This window comes from Salvelinus fontinalis, chromosome 16 (assembly GCF_029448725.1).
Source record: "Salvelinus fontinalis isolate EN_2023a chromosome 16, ASM2944872v1, whole genome shotgun sequence".
NCBI classification, from domain to species: domain Eukaryota; kingdom Metazoa; phylum Chordata; class Actinopteri; order Salmoniformes; family Salmonidae; genus Salvelinus; species Salvelinus fontinalis.
This window is the reverse complement of record NC_074680.1, coordinates 13,419,134-13,425,133: the sequence shown is the minus strand read 5'-3', so window position 1 is coordinate 13,425,133 and position 6,000 is coordinate 13,419,134. Positions and strand designations below refer to the sequence as shown.

Genomic DNA, 6,000 nt, shown 5'->3' with positions numbered 1-6,000 from the left:
GGCCATAATATTATTTATTTTAGAAAAATATACTATCAGTAGCATTACCATTATATAGCCTATATCATTATCACTTGACGGTGATTGTGTAGGGTTTTTGTAGCATAATGGGTAATGGAGTTGTGAACATTGCTGATGCTGGCTATTGTTCAGTCAGTCAGTCATGGATCTGTAGCAGGATGAGATCATGCTTTCTGTGTACTGAGGTCTAACAGTGATGTGAATAGAGTCTGACAAGCATCTCTGCTGCTCAAGCAGAGGCTGGTGATGTGCAATAGGGGGATTGTTTGCTCTGAGTGATGATAATCACTTAATGGGGGGTTGGTCATAAATGTGTTTAAATGTGTCATCAGTGAGATGCATTTTTATTATTATTATTATTATTTTTTTTTATTATTGTAGCTTTTTTATGGCTTCGGGCTGGTATGACGATAGGATGTTATTTTGTCCTTTATTAATGGTTGATCATCATAGGATCATCGTCATTGTATGCTGTTTTCATTCCTAGCCATCCTCCTGTGCCTCGCTCCGCGCTGAATCAAACACTTCTATAGCCAAACCGGGACTTACGGTGACATGATTGTAAGGCCAATTCACCAACCTCAAGTGCGTCCCGCTATTTTGAGTAAAATGTTAAAGCGACGGGGGCTGTAGCGTAATTTCTCCACAGCGCATTGTTGTGAATGAGGGACAGGGTGACGTCAGCCCTCGAATGTCAACAATGTAGCTCCTGGGAGAAGGCGTTTCATAAGCGATACAAACAGCAGAGGAGGCTGCACGCTGTCTTTCAAAGGAACAAAAACCGTAACATTCACCGAATAGCAATTGTAATAGTGTAAGCACACTTTTACACGTTATAAAACAAAATATTGATGACTATTGAAAAACACGCGGTTTCAGCAGTTTGGAGGGGGTGCTGCTGAAGTCACCATGTGGAACCATTCTAATTTGTAAGAGACCAACGGAGCGCTGACGTGCAAGAAAACGGGAAAGTTACGGTGAGCTTATTACTGTTTATTACCTATAACTAATTACATTATGGCTTTGGTTTAAAGTGCGTTCCTTTCCCCGATTGCATTGTTCAATTTGCAGTGATTGTTTTATACTGATGTTGCCGCGCATTGCATTACATTTCCCATAAGTTCTTTGTTGACGTCAAATCATATGCATACGTAAATGCATAGAGACGCGTGTATTTTTTATTTTTTTTACTTTGTTAATCAGCATAGCGAACGAATATCCTTCATTTGGCTGTACCTTGAAGTGCTCGTCCCATTGTGCAGAGCCTGACAGTGCGCTTTGTTGTGGGGGGCATGTTTTCGAACGGTCAAAGCGCAGAGGCTGGGTGGTCGCTGCATGGTCAACATGACTCGAGCTTCCATAACGATGAGGGCACTGTCATTTTGCGGAAAGGGGGGGCAGAGAGGGACAAAGGATCACATCTCGTAGCTCCTATTCCCGCCCTTGGCCGCGCTAGAAGGACATTTCATTAATGTTTTTCAACGAATTAGCGACTTTCAATCATGCAATATAGATTTTTACTCACAAAAAACGGGAAATAAATTGCACATTGACAATTTATGTTTCACGGCTAGATGTCACTCTGCTCCCCACGTGTTAGGCTACAAACACCAATTACAGATGACAATAAATCTTAACATATGTAGATGAATGTCTGAAATTATTATTTTTAAATGATCAATGATTTAATGTCCTAATCTTATTTTTTGGATTCATTGCATTGATTGATTAATTTGATTTAATATAACGGATTATGTTTCAGTGCCATGCATGAATATCGTCTACCCCTCCTGGCCATCTAATACTATTGTAATCTTTCAATCTGGAATGTGGTGTCACTCGCACTCCCTGACCTGTTACTTGAGCAGTCTTTGAACAGCTGCCTCTTTGTTTTAATCTAATCATACTAAGGTAATTTGCTTTCCCTTATCTTTCCTTGTTTATGGTCTCACATGACGGGGAAAGGCGGATTTGGGTGCAACAGCAACTCAAGCACTTGAGAGTGGAACATTTTTAGCACAGCATCTGATTCCGAGGAAGCGGATTTGCATCATTGTTTTGAAATGAAAGGATAGAGTGAGTGAGAGGGGGCAAGGAGGAGGTGGGACTTGGACGACCCTGAGTTGTTGTCAGTCTGCCAGAGCCAGTCAATGAACACATTCAACCATGCATGGGGAAGCTAGCTATATGCACACAACCACGCACCAGGATCATGCCCTAAATTGAATAGAACGTGGCATGTGAGAGATGACTTGTGAACAGTGGCGTGTATTCATGGATGCCAAGTGAAGCCAGGTTTCCCCCCAAAATTGACCAATAAAATAATTTATCTTTCGTCTCTCTGTGTTTCATACTGTTTCATCAATTCGCAAGCGGCTGGATGTATCTCACCGGAGAAAGCATTCGAGCGAGCGAAACAGCGCCCCTCGGTCTTTGTATGTGTTTCAGCCCATCATTTCGTATTATTCTGTAAATAAATCTGATACACTACATTTAGTATGATATGTTACGTTTTGTATGGTATGTATTAATTATTGGATTTCCATAACTCATTTCGTATGATAAATTACAATTAGTATTATATGTTACGAATTAGCGAAATGTACAATATGTTACACGTTTGCAAAACGTATGATATTAAGTAACGATTTTTGCTAAATGTATGATATGTTACGAATTCTAGCTAGGTGGCCCGCTAACGTTAGCTATGGGTCAGGGTTAAATTTAGGATTTAGGTTAACGGGTTAAGGTTAGCTAAAATACTAAGTAGTTGCAAAGTAGCACGTAGTTGAAAAGCTGCTAATTAGCTGATGTTGTCCGTGATGAGTTTCGAACTTGCAACTTTTGGGTTGCTAGATGTTCGCGTTATACACCCAACCGCGGTGCTGTAATAGTGGTGCCAGCTCCTGTTTTCTTTGCGACTTGCAGTAACTCCATGGTTCTAAATCAATAATTGTTTAGTAGCCCGAAAATGTCGAAAACATTAACTTGCTTGACCATGCTGTAGGTCATTTAACTGTTTGTTACATGCAATATGCTTTGTGGACTTCCCCGGACAGAGGTTGCTCTATAGTTTTGTGATGAAACAAATGTATGGTTTAATTCATTCTGCCACTGTGTCTTCTTATTGTCTCGGCCTCAGGCCTATATATCACGGTGTCAAGGCATATGAACAAACAGGTTATAGAGCAAACAACGCAATTATCACAACACATAGGTTGTAATATGAGTTTTTTGGGGGGCTTTTTTTCTGTGATTTTACCCATGCACTGCTACTGCTTGTGAAACTGAAATATTCAGCATAGCTGCTACAGCATTTTATGAATGCATCAAAAACAAGTCTGAACCTAACCTAACCTGCTTTTTTACCTCACCTTTTTAAAACAATTTTCTCAGTAATTGAACCATATAACCACAAATACTACTGTAAAATGTAATGTTGTTAAAATAGCAGTTATGATAGTTGAGGAGGATATAATCGTGTCAAGTGTGCAGTGGTGATGTGTGGGTATAATAACTGAGGAAGCCAAGCCAGGAAAAATTCCATATTACAACCTATGTTGTGATAATTGCGTTGTTTGCTCTATGACCCATTTGTTCATACACCACTGGGATATACAATAAGGCAGAGACAACAAAAAGACAACAGTCACACAGAGGAGGAGTAAATTCAACAGCTCATACTTTTCTTTCATCACAAAACCGGAGAGCAACATCTGTCCGGTGATGTCCATAAGGCAAATATTGCGTGTAACAAACATTTACATTTACATTTAAGTCATTTAGCAGACGCTCTTATCCAGAGCGACTTGACATACATCATGGTCAAGCAAGTTAACGTTTCCGACAGTTTACTAAACGACTACTGATTTAGAACCACAGAGTTACCTCAAGTCAGCAAAAAGTAAACTGGAGCACTGCCTCGGGTATTCCAGCACCATTTCAACTTAAAAATGTAAGCATCATTAAATCAACTAGGCCTAATACAGTGAAAACAAAGTTAAAGATACCAATAAACGATTTAGTGCAATCAATGTTGCTAAATAACATGTGGCTGTCCATGGTAGCCTAACTCCTCACATGAGCAACAATGAACAAGCTAAGTTAGCTTTCTAATTAAAGGTACAATATGCAGAAATCAATCCGCCATTTCCTCGTTGCTAAAATTCAAAGAGTTCACTTAATTTCAGTTGATGTGACCAAATGTGTATTCCACAATGTATTCCACAAACAGAGACGCGTACAAAGCTCTCCCTCGCCCCCAATTTGGCAAATCTGACCATAATTCTATCCTCCTGATTCCTGCTTACAAAAATGAAAGCAGGAAGCACCAGTGACTCGGTCAATAAAAAGTCAGATGAAGCAGATGCTAAGCTACATGACTGTTTTGCTAGCACAGACTGGAATATGTTCCGGGATTCTTCCTATGGCATTGAGGAGTACACCACATCAGTCATTGGCTTCATCAATAAGTGCATCGATGTAGTCGTCCCCACAGTGACCGTTATTACATACCCCAAACAGAAGCCATGGATTACAGGAAACATCCGCCCTGAGCTAAAGGCTAGAGCTGCCACTTTCAAGGGGCGGGACTCTAACCTGGAAGCTTATAGGAAATCCCGCTATGCCCTCCGACGAACCATCAAACAGGCAAAGCTTCAATACAGGACTTAGATTGAATTGTACTACACTGGCTCCGACGTTTGTCGGATGTGGCAGGGCTTGCAAACCATTACAGACTACAAAGGGAAGCACAGCCGAGAGCTGCCTAGTGTCACGAGCCTACCAGACGAGCTAAACTACTTCTATGCTCGCTTCGAGGCAAGCAACACTGAAACAAACATGAGAGCACCAACTGTTCCGGACAACTGTGTGATCACGCTCTCCGCAGCAGATGTGAGTAAGACCTTTAAACAGGTCAACATTCACAAGGCCGCAGGGCCAGACGGATTACCAGGACGTGTACTGTGAGCATGCGCTGACCAACTGGCAAGTGTCTTCACTGACATTTTCAACCTCTCCCTGTCCGAGTATGTAATACCAACAGGTTTTAAGCAGACCACCATATTCCCTGTGCCCAAGAACACTAGGGTAACCTGCCTAAATAACTACCGACCCGTAGCACTCACATCTGTAGCCGTGAAGTGCTTTGAAAGGCTGGTCATGGCACACATCAACACCATCATCGCAGAAACCCACTCCAATTTTCATACCGCCCTAACATATCCACAGATGATGCAATCTCTATTGCACTCAAATCAAATCAAATTTTATTTGTCACATACACATGGTTAGCAGATGTTAATGCGAGTGTAGCGAAATGCTTGTGCTTCTAGTTCCGACAATGCAGTAATAACCAACAAGTAATCTAACCTAACAATTCCACAACTACTACCTTATACATACAAGTGTAAAGGGATAAAGAATATGTACATAAAGATATATGAATGAGTGATGGTACAGAACGGCATAGGCACTCAACACTGCCCTTTCCCACCTGGACAAAAGGAACACACCTATGTGAGAATGCTATTCTTTGCTCAAAGCTCAAAGCTCATCAATAAGCTAAGGACCCTCGGGCTAAACACCTCCATCTGCAACTGGATCTTGGACTTCCTGACGGGCCGCCCCCAGGTGGTAAGGGTAAGTAGCAGCACATCCGCCACGCTGATCCTCAACACAGGGGCCCCTCAGGGGTGTGTGCTCAGTCCCCTCCTGTACTCCCTGTTCACTCATGACTGCAACACCATCATTAAGTTTGCCGATGACACAACAGTGGTAGGCCTGATCACCGACAACGACGAGACAGCCTACAGGGAGGAGGTCAGAGACCTGGCCGTGTGGTGCCAGGACAACAACCTCTCTCTCAACATGATAAAGACAAAGGAGATGATTGTGGACTACAGGAAAAGGAGGACCGAGCATGCCCCCATTCTCATCAACGGGGCTGTAGTGGAGCAGGTTGAGAGCTTCAAGTTC

At 42.0% G+C, this 6,000-nt stretch overlaps 1 protein-coding gene across 1 annotated transcript in view; it reads left to right on the top strand.

The window, feature by feature from the left end:
• The first annotated feature begins 542 nt into the window (after window positions 1–542).
• The window catches only part of LOC129812667 (transcription regulator protein BACH2-like), a 41,340-nt gene continuing 35,882 nt past the window's right edge, over window positions 543–6,000 (top strand). Inside the window, exon 1 of the mRNA XM_055864427.1 lies at window positions 543–998. The gene's annotated coding sequence lies outside the window, so the exon portion shown is untranslated. The remainder of the gene's footprint in view (window positions 999–6,000) is intronic.